The sequence below is a fragment of the Convolutriloba macropyga genome, unplaced genomic scaffold (assembly GCF_964194025.1).
Source record: "Convolutriloba macropyga unplaced genomic scaffold, txConMacr16.3 SCAFFOLD_341, whole genome shotgun sequence".
Taxonomy (NCBI): Eukaryota; Metazoa; Xenacoelomorpha; order Acoela; family Convolutidae; genus Convolutriloba; species Convolutriloba macropyga.
In genome coordinates, this window is record NW_027451462.1 from 96,044 (window position 1) to 118,724 (window position 22,681).

The window sequence follows — 22,681 nt, forward strand, 5'->3', positions numbered from 1 at the left end:
TACCTTGAGTTAGCTTGAGTTAGCTCGGGTTAGCTTGAGTTAGCTTGAGTTAGCTTGAGTTAGCTTTAGCTAGCTTGAGTTAGCTTGAGTTAGCTTGAGTTAGCTTGAACTAGCTTGAGTTAGCTTGAGTTAGCTTGAGTTAGCTTGAGTTAGCTTGAGTTAGCTTGTCTTAGCTTTAGCTAGCTTGAGTTAGCTTGAACTAGCTTTAGCTACCTTGAGTTAGCTTGAGTTAGCTCGGGTTAGCTTGAGTTAGCTTGAGTTAGCTTTAGCTAGCTTTAGCTAGCTTGAGTTAGCTTTAGTTAGCTTGAGTTAGCTTGAGTTAGCTTGAATTAGCTTGAGTTAGCTTGTCTTAGCTTTAGCTAGCTTGAGTTAGCTTGAACTAGCTTTAGCTACCTTGAGTTAGCTTGAGTTAGCTCGGGTTAGCTTGAGTTAGCTTGAGTTAGCTTGAGTTAGCTTTAGCTAGCTTGAGTTAGCTTGAGTTAGCTTGAGTTAGCTTGAACTAGCTTGAGTTAGCTTGAGTTAGCTTGAGTTAGCTTGAGTTAGCTTGAGTTAGCTTGAGTTAGCTTGTCTTAGCTTTAGCTAGCTTGAGTTAGCTTGAACTAGCTTTAGCTACCTTGAGTTAGCTTGAGTTAGCTCGGGTTAGCTTGAGTTAGCTTGAGTTAGCTTGAGTTAGCTTTAGCTAGCTTGAGTTAGCTTGAGTTAGCTTGAGTTAGCTTGAGTTAGCTTGAATTAGCTTGAGTTAGCTTGAGTTAGCTTTAGCTAGCTTGGGTTAGCTTGAGCTAGCTTGAGTTAGCTCGGGTTAGCTTGAGTTAGCTTGAGTTAGCTTTAGCTAGCTTGAGTTAGCTTGAGTTAGCTTGAGTTAGCTTGAGTTAGCTTTAGCTAGCTTGAGTTAGCTTGAACTAGCTTGAGTTAGCTTGAGCTAGCTTGAGTTAGCTTGAGTTAGCTTGAGTTAGCTTTAGCTAGCTTGAGTTAGCTTGAACTAGCTTGAGTTAGCTTGAGTTAGCTTGAGTTAGCTTGTCTTAGCTTTAGCTAGCTTGAGCTAGCTTGAACTAGCTTTAGCTACCTTGAGTTAGCTTGAATTAGCTCGGGTTAGCTTGAGTTAGCTTGAGTTAGCTTGAGTTAGCTTTAGCTAGCTTGAGTTAGCTTGAGTTAGCTTGAGTTAGCTTGAACTAGCTTGAGTTAGCTTGAGTTAGCTTGAGTTAGCTTGAGTTAGCTTGAGTTAGCTTGTCTTAGCTTTAGCTAGCTTGAGTTAGCTTGAACTAGCTTTAGCTACCTTGAGTTAGCTTGAGTTAGCTCGGGTTAGCTTGAGTTAGCTTGAGTTAGCTTGAGTTAGCTTTAGCTAGCTTGAGTTAGCTTGAGTTAGCTTGAGTTAGCTTGAGTTAGCTTGAATTAGCTTGAGTTAGCTTGAGTTAGCTTTAGCTAGCTTGGGTTAGCTTGAGCTAGCTTGAGTTAGCTCGGGTTAGCTTGAGTTAGCTTGAGTTAGCTTTAGCTAGCTTGAGTTAGCTTGAGTTAGCTTGAGTTAGCTTGAGTTAGCTTTAGCTAGCTTGAGTTAGCTTGAACTAGCTTGAGTTAGCTTGAGCTAGCTTGAGTTAGCTTGAGTTAGCTTGAGTTAGCTTTAGCTAGCTTGAGTTAGCTTGAACTAGCTTGAGTTAGCTTGAGCTAGCTTGAGTTAGCTTGAGTTAGCTTGAGTTAGCTTTAGCTAGCTTGAGTTAGCTTGAACTAGCTTGAGTTAGCTTGAGTTAGCTTGAGTTAGCTTGAGTTAGCTTGTCTTAGCTTTAGCTAGCTTGAGCTAGCTTGAACTAGCTTTAGCTACCTTGAGTTAGCTTGAGTTAGCTCGGGTTAGCTTGAGTTAGCTTGAGTTAGCTTGAGTTAGCTTGAGCTAGCTTGAGTTAGCTTGAGTTAGCTTGAGTTAGCTTTAGCTAGCTTGAGTTAGCTTGAACTAGCTTGAGTTAGCTTGAGCTAGCTTGAGTTAGCTTGAGTTAGCTTGAGTTAGCTTTAGCTAGCTTGAGTTAGCTTGAACTAGCTTGAGTTAGCTTGAGTTAGCTTGAGTTAGCTTGAGTTAGCTTGTCTTAGCTTTAGCTAGCTTGAGCTAGCTTGAACTAGCTTTAGCTACCTTGAGTTAGCTTGAGTTAGCTCGGGTTAGCTTGAGTTAGCTTGAGTTAGCTTGAGTTAGCTTTAGCTAGCTTGAGTTAGCTTGAGTTAGCTTGAGTTAGCTTGAACTAGCTTGAGTTAGCTTGAGTTAGCTTGAGTTAGCTTGAGTTAGCTTGAGTTAGCTTGAGTTAGCTTGTCTTAGCTTTAGCTAGCTTGAGTTAGCTTGAACTAGCTTTAGCTACCTTGAGTTAGCTTGAGTTAGCTCGGGTTAGCTTGAGTTAGCTTGAGTTAGCTTGAGTTAGCTTTAGCTAGCTTGAGTTAGCTTGAGTTAGCTTGAGTTAGCTTGAGTTAGCTTGAATTAGCTTGAGTTAGCTTGAGTTAGCTTTAGCTAGCTTGGGTTAGCTTGAGCTAGCTTGAGTTAGCTCGGGTTAGCTTGAGTTAGCTTGAGTTAGCTTTAGCTAGCTTGAGTTAGCTTGAGTTAGCTTGAGTTAGCTTGAGTTAGCTTTAGCTAGCTTGAGTTAGCTTGAACTAGCTTGAGTTAGCTTGAGCTAGCTTGAGTTAGCTTGAGTTAGCTTGAGTTAGCTTTAGCTAGCTTGAGTTAGCTTGAACTAGCTTTAGTTAGCTTGAGTTAGCTTGAGTTAGCTTGAGTTAGCTTGAGTTAGCTTGTCTTAGCTTTAGCTAGCTTGAGTTAGCTTGAACTAGCTTTAGCTACCTTGAGTTAGCTTGAGTTAGCTCGGGTTAGCTTGAGTTAGCTTGAGTTAGCTTGAGTTAGCTTTAGCTAGCTTGAGTTAGCTTGAGTTAGCTTGAGTTAGCTTGAGTTAGCTTGAGTTAGCTTGAGTTAGCTTGTCTTAGCTTTAGCTAGCTTGAGTTAGCTTGAACTAGCTTTAGCTACCTTGAGTTAGCTTGAGTTAGCTCGGGTTAGCTTGAGTTAGCTTGAGTTAGCTTGAGTTAGCTTTAGCTAGCTTGAGTTAGCTTGAGTTAGCTTGAGTTAGCTTGAGTTAGCTTGAATTAGCTTGAGTTAGCTTGAGTTAGCTTTAGCTAGCTTGGGTTAGCTTGAGCTAGCTTGAGTTAGCTCGGGTTAGCTTGAGTTAGCTTGAGTTAGCTTTAGCTAGCTTGAGTTAGCTTGAGTTAGCTTGAGTTAGCTTGAGTTAGCTTTAGCTAGCTTGAGTTAGCTTGAACTAGCTTGAGTTAGCTTGAGCTAGCTTGAGTTAGCTTGAGTTAGCTTGAGTTAGCTTTAGCTAGCTTGAGTTAGCTTGAACTAGCTTGAGTTAGCTTGAGTTAGCTTGAGTTAGCTTGAGTTAGCTTGAGTTAGCTTGTCTTAGCTTTAGCTAGCTTGAGTTAGCTTGAACTAGCTTTAGCTACCTTGAGTTAGCTTGAGTTAGCTCGGGTTAGCTTGAGTTAGCTTGAGTTAGCTTGAGTTAGCTTTAGCTAGCTTGAGTTAGCTTGAGTTAGCTTGAGTTAGCTTGAACTAGCTTGAGTTAGCTTGAGTTAGCTTGAGTTAGCTTGAGTTAGCTTGAGTTAGCTTGTCTTAGCTTTAGCTAGCTTGAGTTAGCTTGAACTAGCTTTAGCTACCTTCAGTTAGCTTGAGTTAGCTCGGGTTAGCTTGAGTTAGCTTGAGTTAGCTTGAGTTAGCTTTAGCTAGCTTGAGTTAGCTTGAGTTAGCTTGAGTTAGCTTGAGTTAGCTTGAATTAGCTTGAGTTAGCTTGAGTTAGCTTTAGCTAGCTTGGGTTAGCTTGAGCTAGCTTGAGTTAGCTCGGGTTAGCTTGAGTTAGCTTGAGTTAGCTTTAGCTAGCTTGAGTTAGCTTGAGTTAGCTTGAGTTAGCTTGAGTTAGCTTTAGCTAGCTTGAGTTAGCTTGAGCTAGCTGAGTTAGCTTGAGTTAGCTAGCTTGAGCTTGAGCTAGCTAGCTAGCTTGAGCTTGAGCTAGCTAGCTCGCTTGAGCTTGAGCTTGAGCTAGCTAGCTTGAGCTTGAGCTAGCTAGCTAGCTTGAGCTTGAGCTTGAGCTAGCTGGCTTGAGCTTGAGCTAGCTAGCTTGAGCTTGAGCTAGCTAGCTAGCTAGCTTGAGCTTGAGCTTGAGCTAGCTAGCTAGCTTGAGCTAGCTATCTAGCTTGAGCTTGAGCTAGCTAGCTAGCTTGAGCTTGAGCTTGAGCTTGAGCTAGCTGGCTTGAGCTTGAGCTAGCTAGCTTGAGCTTGAGCTAGCTAGCTAGCTTGAGCTTGAGCTTGAGCTAGCTGGCTTGAGCTTGAGCTAGCTAGCTTGAGCTTGAGCTAGCTAGCTAGCTTGAGCTTGAGCTTGAGCTAGCTAGCTAGCTAGCTTGAGCTTGAGCTTGAGCTTGAGCTAGCTAGCTTGAGCTTGAGCTAGCTAGCTAGCTTGAGCTTGAGCTTGAGCTAGCTAGCTTGAGCTTGAGCTTGAGCTAGCTAGCTTGAGCTTGAGCTTGAGCTAGCTAGCTTGAGCTTGAGCTTGAGCTAGCTAGCTTGAGCTTGAGCTTGAGCTAGCTAGCTAGCTAGCTTGAGCTTGAGCTAGCTAGCTTGAGCTTGAGCTAGCTAGCTAGCTTGAGATTGAGCTTGAGCTAGCTGGCTTGAGCTTGAGCTAGCTAGCTTGAGCTTGAGCTAGCTAGCTTGAGCTTGAGCTAGCTAGCTAGCTTGAACTTGAGCTAGCTAGCTAGCTTGAGCTTGAGCTTGAGCTAGCTAGCTAGCTTGAGCTTGAGCTTGAGCTAGCTGGCTTGAGCTTGAGCTAGCTAGCTTGAGCTTGAGCTAGCTAGCTTGAGCTTGAGCTAGCTAGCTAGCTTGAACTTGAGCTAGCTAGCTAGCTTGAGCTTGAGCTAGCTAACTAGCTTGAGCTTGAGCTAGCTAGCTAGCTTGAGCTTGAGCTTGAGCTAGCTAGCTTGAGCTTGAGCTTGAGCTAGCTAGCTAGCTTGAGCTTGAGCTAGCTAGCTTGAGCTTGAGCTAGCTAGCTTGAGCTTGAGCTAGCTAGCTAGCTTGAGCTTGAGCTAGCTAGCTAGCTTGAACTTGAGCTAGCTAGCTAGCTTGAGCTTGAGCTAGCTAGCTAGCTTGAGCTAGCTAGCTAGCTTGAGCTTGAGCTTGAGCTAGCTAGCTTGAGCTTGAGCTAGCTAGCTAGCTTGAGCTTGAGCTAGCTAGCTAGCTTGAGCTTGAGCTAGCTAGCTAGCTTGAGCTTGAGCTTGAGCTAGCTAGCTTGAGCTTGAGCTTGAGCTAGCTAGCTAGCTTGAGCTTGAGCTAGCTAGCTTGAGCTTGAGCTAGCTAGCTTGAGCTTGAGCTAGCTAGCAAGCTTGTGCTTGAGCTAGCTAGCTAGCTTGAGCTTGAGCTTGAGCTAGCTAGCTTGAGCTTGAGCTAGCTAGCTTGAGCTTGAGCTAGCTAGCTTGAGCTTGAGCTAGCTAGCAAGCTTGTGCTTGAGCTAGCTAGCTAGCTTGAGCTTGAGCTTGAGCTAGCTGGCTTGAGCTTGAGCTAGCTAGCTTGAGCTTGAGCTAGCTAGCTTGAGCTTGACCTAGCTAGCTAGCTTGAACTTGAGCTAGCTAGCTAGCTTGAGCTTGAGCTAGCTAGCTAGCTTGAGCTTGAGCTAGCTAGCTAGCTTGAGCTTGAGCTTGAGCTAGCTAGCTTGAGCTTGAGCTTGAGCTAGCTAGCTAGCTTGAGCTTGAGCTAGCTAGCTTGAGCTTGAGCTAGCTAGCTTGAGCTTGAGCTAGCTAGCTAGCTTGAGCTTGAGCTAGCTAGCTAGCTTGAACTTGAGCTAGCTAGCTAGCTTGAGTTTGAGCTAGCTAGCTTGAGCTTGAGCTAGCTAGCTTGAGCTTGAGCTAGCTAGCTAGCTTGAACTTGAGCTAGCTAGCTAGCTTGAGCTTGAGCTAGCTAGCTAGCTTGAGCTTGAGCTAGCTAGCTAGCTTGAGCTTGAGCTTGAGCTAGCTAGCTTGAGCTTGAGCTTGAGCTAGCTAGCTAGCTTGAGCTTGAGCTAGCTAGCTTGAGCTTGAGCTAGCTAGCTTGAGCTTGAGCTAGCTAGCTAGCTTGAGCTTGAGCTAGCTAGCTAGCTTGAACTTGAGCTAGCTAGCTAGCTTGAGCTTGAGCTAGCTAGCTTGAGCTTGAGCTAGCTAGCTAGCTTGAGCTTGAGCTTGAGCTAGCTAGCTAGCTAGCTTGAGCTTGAGCTTGAGCTTGAGCTAGCTAGCTTGAGCTTGAGCTAGCTAGCTAGCTTGAGCTTGGGCTTGAGCTAGCTAGCTTGAGCTTGAGCTTGAGCTAGCTAGCTTGAGCTTGAGCTTGAGCTAGCTAGCTTGAGCTTGAGCTTGAGCTAGCTAGCTTGAGCTTGAGCTTGAGCTAGCTAGCTAGCTAGCTTGAGCTTGAGCTAGCTAGCTTGAGCTTGAGCTAGCTAGCTAGCTTGAGCTTGAGCTTGAGCTAGCTGGCTTGAGCTTGAGCTAGCTAGCTTGAGCTTGAGCTAGCTAGCTTGAGCTTGAGCTAGCTAGCTAGCTTGAACTTGAGCTAGCTAGCTAGCTTGAGCTTGAGCTTGAGCTTGAGCTAGCTAGCTAGCTTGAGCTTGAGCTTGAGCTAGCTGGCTTGAGCTTGAGCTAGCTAGCTTGAGCTTGAGCTAGCTAGCTTGAGCTTGAGCTAGCTAGCTAGCTTGAACTTGAGCTAGCTAGCTAGCTTGAGCTTGAGCTAGCTAGCTAGCTTGAGCTTGAGCTAGCTAGCTAGCTTGAGCTTGAGCTTGAGCTAGCTAGCTTGAGCTTGAGCTTGAGCTAGCTAGCTAGCTTGAGCTTGAGCTAGCTAGCTTGAGCTTGAGCTAGATAGCTTGAGCTTGAGCTAGCTAGCTAGCTTGAGCTTGAGCTAGCTAGCTAGCTTGAACTTGAGCTAGCTAGCTAGCTTGAGCTTGAGCTAGCTAGCTAGCTTGAGCTAGCTAGCTAGCTTGAGCTTGAGCTTGAGCTAGCTAGCTTGAGCTTGAGCTAGCTAGCTAGCTTGAGCTTGAGCTAGCTAGCTAGCTTGAGCTTGAGCTAGCTAGCTAGCTTGAGCTTGAGCTTGAGCTAGCTAGCTTGAGCTTGAGCTTGAGCTAGCTAGCTAGCTTGAGCTTGAGCTAGCTAGCTTGAGCTTGAGCTAGCTAGCTTGAGCTTGAGCTAGCTAGCAAGCTTGTGCTTGAGCTAGCTAGCTAGCTTGAGCTTGAGCTTGAGCTAGCTAGCTTGAGCTTGAGCTAGCTAGCTTGAGCTTGAGCTAGCTAGCTTGAGCTTGAGCTAGCTAGCAAGCTTGTGCTTGAGCTAGCTAGCTAGCTTGAGCTTGAGCTTGAGCTAGCTGGCTTGAGCTTGAGCTAGCTAGCTTGAGCTTGAGCTAGCTAGCTTGAGCTTGAGCTAGCTAGCTAGCTTGAACTTGAGCTAGCTAGCTAGCTTGAGCTTGAGCTAGCTAGCTAGCTTGAGCTTGAGCTAGCTAGCTAGCTTGAGCTTGAGCTTGAGCTAGCTAGCTTGAGCTTGAGCTTGAGCTAGCTAGCTAGCTTGAGCTTGAGCTAGCTAGCTTGAGCTTGAGCTAGCTAGCTTGAGCTTGAGCTAGCTAGCTAGCTTGAGCTTGAGCTAGCTAGCTAGCTTGAACTTGAGCTAGCTAGCTAGCTTGAGTTTGAGCTAGCTAGCTTGAGCTTGAGCTAGCTAGCTTGAGCTTGAGCTAGCTAGCTAGCTTGAACTTGAGCTAGCTAGCTAGCTTGAGCTTGAGCTAGCTAGCTAGCTTGAGCTTGAGCTAGCTAGCTAGCTTGAGCTTGAGCTTGAGCTAGCTAGCTTGAGCTTGAGCTTGAGCTAGCTAGCTAGCTTGAGCTTGAGCTAGCTAGCTTGAGCTTGAGCTAGCTAGCTTGAGCTTGAGCTAGCTAGCTAGCTTGAGCTTGAGCTAGCTAGCTAGCTTGAACTTGAGCTAGCTAGCTAGCTTGAGCTTGAGCTAGCTAGCTAGCTTGAGCTAGCTAGCTAGCTTGAGCTTGAGCTTGAGCTTGAGCTAGCTAGCTTGAGCTTGAGCTAGCTAGCTAGCTTGAGCTTGAGCTAGCTAGCTAGCTTGAGCTTGAGCTAGCTAGCTAGCTTGAGCTTGAGCTTGAGCTAGCTAGCTTGAGCTTGAGCTAGCTAGCTAGCTTGAGCTTGAGCTAGCTAGCTAGCTTGAGCTTGAGCTTGAGCTAGCTAGCTTGAGCTTGAGCTTGAGCTAGCTAGCTAGCTTGAGCTTGAGCTAGCTAGCTTGAGCTTGAGCTAGCTAGCTTGAGCTTGAGCTAGCTAGCTAGCTTGTGCTTGAGCTAGCTAGCTAGCTTGAGCTTGAGCTTGAGCTAGCTGGCTTGAGCTTGAGCTAGCTAGCTTGAGCTTGAGCTAGCTAGCTTGAGCTTGAGCTAGCTAGCTAGCTTGAACTTGAGCTAGCTAGCTAGCTTGAGCTTGAGCTAGCTAGCTAGCTTGAGCTTGAGCTAGCTAGCTAGCTTGAGCTTGAGCTTGAGCTAGCTAGCTTGAGCTTGAGCTTGAGCTAGCTAGCTAGCTTGAGCTTGAGCTAGCTAGCTTGAGCTTGAGCTAGCTAGCTTGAGCTTGAGCTAGCTAGCTAGCTTGAGCTTGAGCTAGCTAGCTAGCTTGAACTTGAGCTAGCTAGCTAGCTTGAGCTTGAGCTAGCTAGCTAGCTTGAGCTAGCTAGCTAGCTTGAGCTTGAGCTTGAGCTAGCTAGCTTGAGCTTGAGCTAGCTAGCTAGCTTGAGCTTGAGCTAGCTAGCTAGCTTGAGCTTGAGCTAGCTAGCTAGCTTGAGCTTGAGCTTGAGCTAGCTAGCTTGAGCTTGAGCTTGAGCTAGCTAGCTAGCTTGAGCTTGAGCTAGCTAGCTTGAGCTTGAGCTAGCTAGCTTGAGCTTGAGCTAGCTAGCAAGCTTGTGCTTGAGCTAGCTAGCTAGCTTGAGCTTGAGCTTGAGCTAGCTAGCTTGAGCTTGAGCTAGCTAGCTTGAGCTTGAGCTAGCTAGCTTGAGCTTGAGCTAGCTAGCAAGCTTGTGCTTGAGCTAGCTAGCTAGCTTGAGCTTGAGCTTGAGCTAGCTGGCTTGAGCTTGAGCTAGCTAGCTTGAGCTTGAGCTAGCTAGCTTGAGCTTGAGCTAGCTAGCTAGCTTGAACTTGAGCTAGCTAGCTAGCTTGAGCTTGAGCTAGCTAGCTAGCTTGAGCTTGAGCTAGCTAGCTAGCTTGAGCTTGAGCTTGAGCTAGCTAGCTTGAGCTTGAGCTTGAGCTAGCTAGCTAGCTGGAGCTTGAGCTAGCTAGCTTGAGCTTGAGCTAGCTAGCTTGAGCTTGAGCTAGCTAGCTAGCTTGAGCTTGAGCTAGCTAGCTAGCTTGAACTTGAGCTAGCTAGCTAGCTTGAGTTTGAGCTAGCTAGCTTGAGCTTGAGCTAGCTAGCTTGAGCTTGAGCTAGCTAGCTAGCTTGAACTTGAGCTAGCTAGCTAGCTTGAGCTTGAGCTAGCTAGCTAGCTTGAGCTTGAGCTAGCTAGCTAGCTTGAGCTTGAGCTTGAGCTAGCTAGCTTGAGCTTGAGCTTGAGCTAGCTAGCTAGCTTGAGCTTGAGCTAGCTAGCTTGAGCTTGAGCTAGCTAGCTTGAGCTTGAGCTAGCTAGCTAGCTTGAGCTTGAGCTAGCTAGCTAGCTTGAACTTGAGCTAGCTAGCTAGCTTGAGCTTGAGCTAGCTAGCTAGCTTGAGCTAGCTAGCTAGCTTGAGCTTGAGCTTGAGCTTGAGCTAGCTAGCTTGAGCTTGAGCTAGCTAGCTAGCTTGAGCTTGAGCTAGCTAGCCAGCTTGAGCTTGAGCTAGCTAGCTAGCTTGAGCTTGAGCTTGAGCTAGCTAGCTTGAGCTTGAGCTTGAGCTAGCTAGCTAGCTTGAGCTTGAGCTAGCTAGCTAGCTTGAGCTTGAGCTTGAGCTAGCTAGCTTGAGCTTGAGCTTGAGCTAGCTAGCTAGCTTGAGCTTGAGCTAGCTAGCTTGAGCTTGAGCTAGCTAGCTTGAGATTGAGCTAGCTAGCTAGCTTGTGCTTGAGCTAGCTAGCTAGCTTGAGCTTGAGCTTGAGCTAGCTGGCTTGAGCTTGAGCTAGCTAGCTTGAGCTTGAGCTAGCTAGCTTGAGCTTGAGCTAGCTAGCTAGCTTGAACTTGAGCTAGCTAGCTAGCTTGAGCTTGAGCTTGAGCTAGCTAGCTAGCTTGAGCTTGAGCTAGCTAGCTAGCTTGAGCTTGAGCTTGAGCTAGCTAGCTTGAGCTTGAGCTTGAGCTAGCTAGCTAGCTTGAGCTTGAGCTAGCTAGCTTGAGCTTGAGCTAGCTAGCTTGAGCTTGAGCTAGCTAGCTAGCTTGAGCTTGAGCTAGCTAGCTAGCTTGAACTTGAGCTAGCTAGCTAGCTTGAGCTTGAGCTAGCTAGCTAGCTTGAGCTAGCTAGCTAGCTTGAGCTTGAGCTTGAGCTTGAGCTAGCTAGCTTGAGCTTGAGCTAGCTAGCTAGCTTGAGCTTGAGCTAGCTAGCTAGCTTGAGCTTGAGCTAGCTAGCTAGCTTGAGCTTGAGCTTGAGCTAGCTAGCTTGAGCTTGAGCTTGAGCTAGCTAGCTAGCTTGAGCTTGAGCTAGCTAGCTTGAGCTTGAGCTAGCTAGCTTGAGCTTGAGCTAGCTAGCTAGCTTGAGCTTGAGCTAGCTAGCTAGCTTGAGCTTGAGCTAGCTGGCTTGAGCTTGAGCTAGATAGCTTGAGCTTGAGCTAGCTAGCTAGCTTGAGCTAGCTAGCTAGAGCTCGACCTATGAAAAGCTGCGCAAACACTTATTCTATAATAATTGCGAAAATTAAAAATTTCACAAGTGAAAAGCTGCATAAACAGTAATTCTATGTGTGGGGCATTATTAGGGGGAGGTGTCTTGTCAAAATATGGCTGGACTAAAGACCTCAACCCAGATAGGGTGGAAGGCCCTATGATCGGTCTGTTACTAATCGGTGACCGATAAAGACCTGACCAAGGCCTGTAGTAAGCTTGGTTAGGCATTACAGGAGATAACACTAAGACCGAGGGGTCTTAGAGAGCCCTCTAGCGGGGCGAATAGAGCTAGATCGAGCCTTGGGAAAGCTAGATCGAGCAGGACTGAAGCTAAAGGATAGACCGAGAGGTCTGTCTGGTCCTCCTAGAGAGGCCAAGAGAAAGTACGAGAAGCCAACTAAAGCTTGATCGGGCCTTCAGCAAGCACGACCGAGCTGTACCGGAGCTAACACTAAGACCGAGGGGTCTTAGAGAACCCTCTAGCGGGGCGAATAGAGCTAGATCGAGCCTTGGGAAAGCTAGATCGAGCAGGACTGAAGCTAAACGATAGACCGAGAGGTCTGTCTGGTCCTCCTAGAGAGGCCAAGAGAAAAAACGAGAAGCTAACTAAAGCTTGATCGGGCCTTCAGCAAGCACGACCGAGCTGTACCGGAGCTAACACTAAGACCGAGGGGTCTTAGAGAGCCCTCTAGCGGGGCGAATAGAGCTTGATCAAGCCTTGGGCAAGCTAGATCGAGCAGGACTGAAGCTAAGCAAGAGACCGAGAGGTCTGTCTGGTCCTCCTAGAGAGGCCAAGAGAAAGTACGAGAAGCCAACTAAAGCTTGATCGGGCCTTCAGCAAGCACGACCGAGCTGTACCGGAGCTAACACTAAGACCGAGGGGTCTTAGAGAGCCCTCTAGCGGGGCGAATAGAGCTAGATCGAGCCTTGGGAAAGCTAGATCGAGCAGGACTGAAGCTAAACGATAGACCGAGAGGTCTGTCTGGTCCTCCTAGAGAGGCCAAGAGAAAGTACGAGAAGCTAACTAAAGCTTGATCGCGCCTTCAGCAAGCACGATTGAGCAAGACCGGAGCTAACACTAAGACCGAAGTGTCTTAGAGAGCCCTCTGGTGGGGCGAATAGAGCTAGATCGAGCCTTGGGAAAGCTAGATCGAGTAAGATTGAAGCTGAAAGAGTGTCAGAGGAGCAAATGAACCTCCAAAAAGTGAAAATCAAATTTTAGAAAAAACACAAGTTAAATACTGCATGGACAGTATTTCTATGTGTGGGGCATTATTAGGGGGAGGTGTCTTGTCAAAATATGGCTGGACTAAAGACCTCAACCCGGATAGGGTGGAAGGCCCCATGATCGGTCTGTTACTAATCGGTGACCGATAAAGACCTGACCAAGGCCTGTAGTAAGCTTGGTTAGGCATTACAGGAGTTAACACTAAGACCGAGGGGTCTTAGAGAGCCCTCTAGCGGGGCGAATAGAGCTAGATCGAGCCTTGGGAAAGCTAGATCGAGCAGGACTGAAGCTAAGCAAGAGACCGAAAGGTCTGTCTGGTCCTCCTAGAGAGGCCAAGAGAAAGTACGAGAAGCTAACTAAAGCTTGATCAGGCCTTCAGCAAGCACGACCGAGCTGTACCGGAGCTAACACTAAGACCGAGGGGTCTTAGAGAGCCCTCTAGCAGGGCGAATAGATCTAGATCGAGCCTTGGGAAAGCTAGATCGAGCAGGACTGAAGCTAAACGATAGACCGAGAGGTCTGTCTGGTCCTCCTAGAGAGGCCAAGAGAAAGTACGAGAAGCTAACTAAAGCTTGATCGGGCCTTCAGCAAGCACGACCGAGCTGTACCGGAGCTAACACTAAGACCGAGGGGTCTTAGAGAGCCCTCTAGCAGGGCGAATAGAGCTAGATCGAGCCTTGGGAAAGCTAGATCAAGCAGGACTGAAGCTAAACGATAGACCGAGAGGTCTGTCTGGTCCTCCTAGAGAGGCCAAGAGAAAGTACGAGAATCTAACTAAAGCTTGATCGGGCCTTCAGCAAGCACGACCGAGCTGTACCGGAGCTAACACTAAGACCGAGGGGTCTTAGAGAGCCCTCTAGCAGGGCGAATAGAGCTAGATCGAGCCTTGGGAAAGCTAGATCGAGCAGGACTGAAGCTAAACGATAGACCGAGAGGTCTGTCTGGTCCTCCTAGAGAGGCCAAGAGGAAGTACGAGAAGCTAACTAAAGCTTGATCGCGCCTTCAGCAAGCACGATTGAGCAAGACCGGAGCTAACACTAAGACCGAAGTGTCTTAGAGAGCCCTCTAGTGGGGCGAATAGAGCTAGATCGAGCCTTGGGAAAGCTAGATCGAGTAAGATTGAAGCTGAAAGAGTGTCAGAGGAGCAAATGAACCTCCAAAAAGTGAAAATCAAATTTTAGAAAAAAACACAAGTTAAATACTGCATGGACAGTAATTCTATGTGTGGGGCATTATTAGGGAGAGGTGTCTTGTCAAAATATGGCTGGACTAAAGACCTCAACCCGGATAGGGTGGAAGGCCCTATGATTGGTCTGTTACTAATCGGTGACCGATAAAGACCTGACCAAGGCCTGTAGTAAGCTTGGTTAGGCATTACAGAAGATAACACTAAGACCGAGGGGTCTTAGAGAGCCCTCTAGCGGGGCGAATAGAGCTTGATCAAGCCTTGGGCAAGCTAGATCGAGCAGGACTGAAGCTAAACGATAGACCGAGAGGTCTGTCTGGTCCTCCTAGAGAGGCCAAGAGAAAGTACGAGAATCTAACTAAAGCTGGGTCGGGCCTTCAGCAAGCACGACCGAGCAGTACCGGAGCTAACACTAAGACCGAGGGGTCTTAGAGAGCCCTCTAGTGGGGCGAATAGAGCTAGATCGAGCCTTGGGAAAGCTAGATCGAGCAGGACTGAAGCTAAACGATAAACCGAAAGGTCTGACGGGTCCTCATAAGAGGCATGGAGAAAGATCTGATACTAAAGTACCTCTCGGAAGTAATAAAATATGCCTGATGAAGCCGGGTATGATGTTTGTTGTTTGATGGCATTCATCGATTAGGTCTGGTGGATTCCCCATTACTCCGAGTGGTACTAGTAGAGGCTCCTACAGGGGTGAGCAAAGCGAGATCAAGCCTTAGGCAAGCTAGATCGAGCAGAACTGAAGCTGAAAAGCAAAATAAATGACAGGTCTGTCCAAATCAATAAACTTGAAATCCAGTGTGGTCACCACGGGTCACGAGGTGAATTCCTAGCGATTGTCTGCTGAACGTATAGGAAGGCCCGAAACGAACGATAATTTCATTGCACAGTGGAGATACTATACGTTCAGGAGTAGCATACATCGGGTTTGATCTATGATCATGTCTGGTCTCCGAGGATCCACCGGGTTACCAACTGGCACCGCTGTACTGGGTGTAAAACTGGGCCACCTGAAGTCCCGGGTGTAAAACTAGGTGCCTCTGTGCCAAAGTAGCGGCTTGCGTAGTGCATTATGCCTCCGGCTTGCGAAATGGTTATAAGCAATAACAACAGGACGCCGCGGGGTGTTCACTTAAAGGAGTAACGTTCTCTCAAGGGAGGGGATCTAAAAATCTTGATAAAACATTTATTCTATGCAAAATTTGTGCGCAAATTTTGCAAAGTAAAAAGCTGCACTGTAGCAAATTCTATGTGTGTAGCATTATTAGGGAAGTGTTGTTTGATGGCACCTCTCTACTTGATGCACCAAAGAACTACCTTGATGGCTCATGACCGCTGGTAATCTGTCGTCGCTAGTAGTTCGGAACTGAGAACAAATATGTTCGCAAATTACAACAATTATACAGCATATTGCTGAATAAAGCAGAACCGAATAATACTCAGTGACTTTACACCAAGACTGACTAATGTCTGGATTGTATCGTCCTACTCGAGTAAGGCGAAGAAAAGCTAGAAAGATACGCTTTTCACAAAGCAGGCTTAATGCATGCAAACCAAGGAGGAAGGAGTGATGCCCCTCCTTATAATAAGCAGAACCAAATAAAGAACAGACAGCATCATCTGTACAGTGACCAAGAAGAGGTGAAACTTCTGTATGTGAAAAGGCAATTTGAGCGAGATTTATTAGCAGACTAGTATTATGTTGTTTCTAGTAGGCGAAAGCCGAAACATCAACATGTGAAAATCTGATATTAAATCCTCAATCATTTTCCCTAGTATTATACAGCTATGAGTAACCTTAATTGGACACGGCAATTATTGCTGACCGGTGAAACTTTCGCATGGGAAAGACACACACACTTCTTGACAAAGCAATAAGTATTATGCTGTTTCTAGTACGCGAAAGCAGAAACATCAGCATGTGAAAGTTGTGAAGTTGAAGAATTTTTGTGTTGAGTACGATGTTGTTACTAGTAACCATGTCGACAGCTGAGAACTGTTCTCTAACCAATAGAAGGTGAAACTTCTGTATGTGAAAAGGCAATTTGAGCGAGATTTCTTAGCAGACTAGTATTATGTTGTTTCTAGTAGGCGAAAGCCGAAACATCAACATGTGAAAATCTGATATTAAATCCTCAATCATTTTCCCTAGTATTATACAGCTACTAGTAGCCGTAATTGGTCAGGGAAACATTGTTGACCGGTGAAACTTCACATGGGAAAGACACACAAATTACTTGACAAAACAAAAAGTATTATGCTGTTTCTAGTATGCGAAAGCAGAAACATCAGCATGTGAAAGTTGTGAAGTTGAAAAGTTTTTGTGTTGAGTACGGTGTTGTTACTAGTAACCATGTCGACAGCTGGAAAGCTGTTCTCTAACCAATAAAAGGTAAAACTTCTGTATCTGAAGAGGCGGCGTGATTGAGATTTTTAACAGACTAGTATTATGTTGTTTCTAGTAGGCGAGAGCCGAAACATCGACATGTGAACATCTGGTTTTTAAATCATGAGTCAATTCTCCCTAGTATGATACAGTTGTTAGCCGGTATTGGTAACAGTAGAACAGAGATTTGGAGGGCAAAACCTGCTCATGGGAAATGCTCACAGAGCGCTATCTACCAGTACACATAGTATTATGCTGTTTCTAGTACGCGCGAGCCGAAACATCAGCATGTGAAATGTGTAATCGTGGGTAACTCTAAGTGTGTAGAGTACTGTGTAGTAACTAGTAGCCATGCCAAAGCATGCATTGAAACTCTTCGTGATTTAAAAAGCTCAAAGCAAGATTGACGAGGCCGCAAGGCTATGTCTTTCTAAATTCGAACAAATCGAAAGATTGTTCAAAGTACAATTAAACTGATTGATCCTGTCAGTTGCCATATGCTTGTCTGAAAGACTAAGCCATGCATGTGCAAGCGAAGCTTGAAAAAGTGGAACCGCGAATGGCTCATTAAATCAGTTACTATCTATTAGTTGATTTGCAAGCTAAATGAATAACTGCGGTAACCCTGCAGCTAATGCATGCTGATTGTCCGACACTGTCGGAGACTTTTACAAGACTACACCGGGTGATTTGCTAAGTACAGACACATCCCGTGATGAGTCCTAGTAACTGAAAGATCCCAGATAGCTTCGGCTTGGGGACGGAACTTCCGAATTTCTGACCTATCAACCTATGATGGTAGTGTAACGGACTACCATGGTTGTGACGGGTAACGGGGAATCAGGGTTCGATTCCGGAGAGGGAGCCTTAGAAACGGCTACCACATCCAAGGAAGGCAGCAGGCACGCAAATTACCCACTCTCCGCACGAGGAGGTAGTGACTAGAAATAATGATATGAACCTTTATGGTTTGTAATCAGAATGGAATGGACTTAAAAGCTCCATTGATGAACGAGTAGAGGGCAAGTCTGGTGCCAGCAGCCGCGGTAATACCAGCCTCTACAAGCGTATGCAATAGTTGCTGCGTTTAAAAAGCTCATAGTTGGATCTGTTTGAGTAGAACGGCAACATGGTCTTCAGTTAAATCTGTTGACTCGTTCCGCTCATCCTTCGCATCGAAGAAATAGTTTGCACTTAAATGTGACGAACTGTGGAAACGGTGTTTTCACCCTGAGAAAATTAGAGTGTTCAAAGCATCCTTTGGGATCGAATAATAAAGCATGGAATAATGGAGAATGACCCGCTACTCGATTGATGCCGGTTGGCTGAGTGCGGTAATGATTGAAAGGAACAGACGGGGGCATTTGTATTGCTACGTTAGAGGTGAAATTCTTGGATCGTGGCAAGACAAACTACTGCGAAAGCATTTGCCAAGAATGTTTTCATTAATCAAGAACGAAAGTCAGAGTATTGAAGAGGATTAGATACCCTCGTAATTCTGACCATAAACTATACCAACCTACAATTTGTCAAAGTCGATCTTGACTTGGCAAGAGATTAACCGGGAAACCAAAGTTTATTGGTTCCGGGGGAAGTATGGTTGCAAAATCGAAACTTAAAGGAATTGACGGAAGGGCACCACCAGGAGTGGAGCCTGCGGCTTAATTTGACTCAACACGGGAAAACTCACCCGGTCCAGACATCTTAAGGATTGACAGATTGAATATCTTTCATGATTATATGGGCGGTGGTGCATGGCCGTTCTTAGTTAGTGGAGTGATCTGTCTGGTTAATTCCGATAACGAACGAGATCTTCTCCATCTAAATAATGAAATTCACTATATGTGAATTCAAACACTTCTTAGAGGAACTATGCGGAATTAAATACCGCAGATGAAGTGAGGCTATAACAGGTCTGTGATGCCCTTAGATGTTCTGGACTGCACGCGCGCTACACTGTGTACTTTTAGATTGAGTACTCAGCCCTTGGTCCGAAATGGACTGGGCAATCAGAGAAAAGTACAGCGCTTCAAGGGGATCGTCTGTTGTAACTTGCAGACGTGAACCAGGAATTCCTGGTACTTATGAGTCAACAACTCATAGGGATTACGTCCCTGCCCTTTGTACACACCGCCCGTCGCTACTACTGATTGGATAGTTAAGCAAGAATTGCAAATTCCTACTGTTGGGACTTCGGTCTCCGGCAACGGGATGAAGCGGATCGAGCTTAATTGTCTAGAGGAAGTAAAAGTCGTAACAAGGTTTCCGTAGGGGAACCTGCGGAAGGATCAGTGATTGATTCCTTCGGGCATGGCTGCTGGTAGAGGCCATGTCTGTAGTGCGCATGACGCTCTGTCGCTAGAGATTGCTTGGCAACCAATCTCGAATTATGTATCGAGCTCAAAAACTACTTGTGTGGATACATAGTTCAGCAGTCATGGCAAGGGACTGCTTAAAGGGAGACTAGTTAGCAAAAGCAGCCTAGCAGAACTGCAGCTATCTAGATCTCAGAAGCTGGGTTATAGAAGCCCAGCTATAGACTTGTGAATGAGAAAGGCCTAAAAAGGTCCACAAGTCGCGTGGTTAGAACCGACACGCAAAAATCCCAGCGAGTGACAGAGCGTTGCGCTGTTCAGTGGGAAAAAGTTGAGCTACTCGGGGCGCCCACTGAACTTGCTCCGAGCCAAAGGCTCGAAAAAACACAGCTTAGCCTCAGATCCTTTACATAGAAGGCTAGCTAAAATAAACTTACCTTGGACGAGGGTAAAGTTTAGTCAGTTCTTAGGGGAGAGTAATCCACAGCTTCTCGCCCTCTGAACATTCTCCCAGATATGTAGGTCTGGGAGAGTCTCCTCCTGTTCTTCGGAATCTGGAGGTAGACAAAGACAGTACGATACGATCTTGCATCGGGATGACTAACCGATAATGATCATAATCTGACAATTTTTCCGGCTTGAGGCACCGGAGTCAGATTAAAGACACATACTGAACTAAAGGCGTATGTGCAAAGCTTGTCGGAGTGTAGAGAGTCAAGCTGAGTTGACTCGTCACGTGGTGATGACAACAGCCATGTGCAAAACACTCACAACTTTATCGTCTATGTGGAAAAGGTTGCTAACAGCGCTCTCTATGAGAGGCCCTCGCATATAACTATACGAGGAAAAGGCGATAGAGTTGTTTGAATGTGGGGCAGGTTCATCGACAAGCTAAGTTGATCACATTCTTGTTGTGGCATCCTACTAGAATTGGTCACGGTCTGCACCAACTCTCCCCAAGTTGGCCAGACTTAAAACTAGAAATAAGGTTTGCAGCTATGTGAACCTAGAAACTGTAAAGGAGTTGAAAGAACTTAAAGGAATTGAAAGAGGCCTTGAGGTATATCCTCTTGGTAAAGACCCACAAAAGCTCACAAAAGTGGCTTCGAAGGGCAAAACTGGTTCATCCAAAACAATTGGAGAGCTTAAAGCAGAACCAATTCGAATGAAACACTATTGGTGAAACTTCATCATGAGAACGTCACAAGCTGATCACGCTCTATGATATGACTAGTATTATGTTGCTTCTAGTAGGCTAAGCGCAAGCCGAAACATCAACATGTGAAAGTCGTAGAATTTTGCAATCAAACTGTGGCTAGTACTGTGATGTTACTAGTAACCTGGTGTTCCGTCATATGGCCAAGAGAGCATTTGAAGGCGAAACTTCTGCATGGGAAAGCTGCATCATGATCAAAATTTTATATCGAGTATTATGTTGACGTTAGTAGGCCTTGGCCGAAAACGCAGCATGTGAAAGGTATAGATAAAAGTTATTGTTGCAGTCAGTACTGTGTAGTTACTAGTAGCTGGATTTAAGCTCAAAATGAGACACTGTTGGTGAAACTTCATCATGAGAATGTCACAAGCTGATCAAGCTCTATGATATGACTAGTATTATGTTGCTTCTAGTAGGCTAAGCGCAAGCCGAAACATCAACATGTGAAAGTCGTAGAATTTTGCGATCAAATTGTGGCTAGTACTGTGATGTTACTAGTAACCTTGTGTTACGTCATATGGCCAAGAGAGCATTTGAAGGCGAAACTTCTGCATGGGGAAGCTGCATCATGAACAAAAGTTTATATCGAGTATTATGTTGACATTAGTAGGCCCTGGCCGAAAGCGCAGCATGTGAAAGGTATAGATAAAAGTTATCGTTGCAGTCAGTACTGTGTAGTTACTAGTAGCTGGATTTAAGCTCGAAATGAGACACTGTTGGTGAAACTTCATCATGAGAACGTCACAAGCTGATCACGCTCCATGATATGACTAGTATTATGTTGCTTCTAGTAGGCTAAGCGCAAGCCGAAACATCAACATGTGAAAGTCGTAGAATTTTGCGATCAAATTGTGGCTAGTACTGTGATGTTACTAGTAACCTTGTGTTACGTCATATGGCCAAGAGAGCATTTGAAGGCGAAACTTCTGCATGGGGAAGCTGCATCATGAACAAAAGTTTATATCGAGTATTATGTTGACGTTAGTAGGCCCTGGCCGAAAGCGCAGCATGTGAAAGGTATAGATAAAAGTTAGCGTTGCAGTCAGTACTGTGTAGTTACTAGTAGCTGGATTTAAGCTCGAAATGAGACACTGTTGGTGAAACTTCATCATGAGAACGTCACAAGCTGATCACGCTCTATGATATGACTAGTATTATGTTGCTTCTAGTAGGCTAAGCGCAAGCCGAAACATCAACATGTGAAAGTCGTAGAATTTTGCAATCAAACTGTGGCTAGTACTGTGATGTTACTAGTAACCTTTTCTTACGTCATATGGCCAAGAGAGCATTTGAAGGCGAAACTTCTGCATGGGGAAGCTGCATCATGAACAAAAGTTTATATCGAGTATTATGTTGACGTTAGTAGGCCCTGGCCGAAAGCGCAGCATGTGAAAGGTATAGATAAAAGTTATCGTTGCAGTCAGTACTGTGTAGTTACTAGTAGCTGGATTTAAGCTCGAAGTGAGACACTGTTGGTGAAACTTCATCATGAGAACGTCACAAGCTGATCACGCTCTATGATATGACTAGTATTATGTTGCTTATAGTAGGCTAAGCGCAAGCCGAAACATCAACATGTGAAAGTCGTAGAATTTTGCGATCAAACTGTGGCTAGTACTTTGATGATGCTTGTAGCCAACCGAATTGGTTGAAAAGCCCAATAAGTAAGCTAACTTGGGAGAGCTTGTTGGAAACCAAATGCTACTAGATTGGTCCAAATACATCCTTCAACAGGGGATCACTTGGCTCGCTTTACGAAGAGGAGCACAGCTATATGTGTTAATTCGGTATGAATCGCAAGATTTGTTTACCGACCTCTCTAACGCAAAAGGCGGTCTCGGCTTCGGCTGTTGACTGCGTCCGATTCAGGGTTATATAACTCTCGATTGAACACATTGATGTTCTATTGTTGGTGCTTCCAATAAAATTGGAACACTTAAAGCAGAACCGATTCAAATAATAGCATTCTGATCAATGATTGCATTCCTTGATCAAGAACTGCTGGAGTCATTGTGATGGCGAATTTTCTTCATAAGAAAATTGCAAAGAGACGGAACTTAATGAGACTAGTATTATGTTGTTTCTAGTAAGCGGAAGCTGAAACAGCAACATGTGAAAATCAAGTTTTGTTCAATGATCTCGAGGCGATAAGTACTATGAAGCAACTAGTAGCCTAAGCATGACTCAGATTTGAGACAGTCAAAAAGACTGGCGAAACTTCTTCACATGAAAGTTACATAGAGAACTACAAATGTATACAGCGAGTATTATGTTGTTTCTAGTAGGCGAAAGCTGAAACATCAACATGTGAAAGTTGTCTGCAAACTGTAGAACGATATGTGATTAGTACTGTGCTGTTACTAGTAGCCAGTCTGACTGTAGAAGCCAAGACAAAGGGAAACTAATGCATCTGAAAAGGACAAGTTATGGAAAGGTATGCACGATAAGTATTATGTTGTTTCTAGTAAGCGGCAGCTGAAACATCAACATGTGAACGTCGTTGTGTACAGTAACCTAGAACTATATAGTCCTTAGTAACGTGCATTTACTAGTACCTGTAATTGGTATTCAGACTCAGGCAGTTTGGAATAGTTTGGCAAAGATGCACCAGAGAAAACTGGGATTTGATACAGAAATTGTTGAATACAAGTATTATGCTGCTTCTAGTAGGTTGAATCCGAAACATCAGCATGTGAAAATTGAAAACATTTCTGGTTCGAATTGTCACAAGTATTTGGTGATCTGAGTAGCCAAACTCACTACAACGCCAATTGAAGGCAAAAATTCTCAACGGGAAAAGCTATTCTCATTGAATGAGCTAACAAGACGAGTATTATGTTGCTTCTAGTAGGCGAAAGCCAAAACATCAACATGTGAAAGTCTTGCTGAACAAATTTAATGTTGTTGAGCTCAGTACCGTGTGAATTAGTAGCCATAATTGGCGAGCGAAAATTGAACTGGCGAAACTTCGTCTTTGGAAAATTGCAGATGCCGAGCACTTATTTTGCAACGAGTATTATGTTGACTGTAGTAAGCGAAAGCCGAAACAGCAACATGTGAAAGCTGTTGAAATTTGTGGTCATTTTGCAATAAGTACAAGGAGTGTAACTAGTAGCCAGGTCAAAATTTGGGATAAGAATGAGCAAAAATTCTGCATGAGAACAGTTGAAATTATGAAACTAAATTACAAAGACTAGTATTATGTTGTTTCGAGTACGCGAAAGCGGAAACATCAACATGTGAACGTTTGTAACGAAGTTTCGTTAATTTTCAGCCTAGTACTGAGCAAGAACGAGTAGCCTCATCTCCAATCCCACGCAAAATGTAGTGAAATATGTGAGTGAACCTTATTCACGGTGAGGGTTTCCCGAGGTCTGTATTGCAGCGAGTATTATGTTGCTTCTAGTAAGCGAAAGCTGAAACAACAACATTTGAAAGTTGGAATTAATGACTGAATGGAAACTTCGACCTGTGTTTGATAGTAGTAGCGAACAAAACTGCTGAATCGGTTTCTGTCTCATATTGGTCAGTGAACCAATTAAGAGACAA

At 45.2% G+C, this 22,681-nt stretch overlaps 1 pseudogene; it reads left to right on the forward strand.

Annotated features, from left to right (window-relative positions):
- Positions 1–20,854: 20,854 nt before the first annotated feature.
- Positions 20,855–21,006, forward strand: LOC142356713 (5.8S ribosomal RNA; annotated as a pseudogene).
- Positions 21,007–22,681: the final 1,675 nt, after the last annotated feature.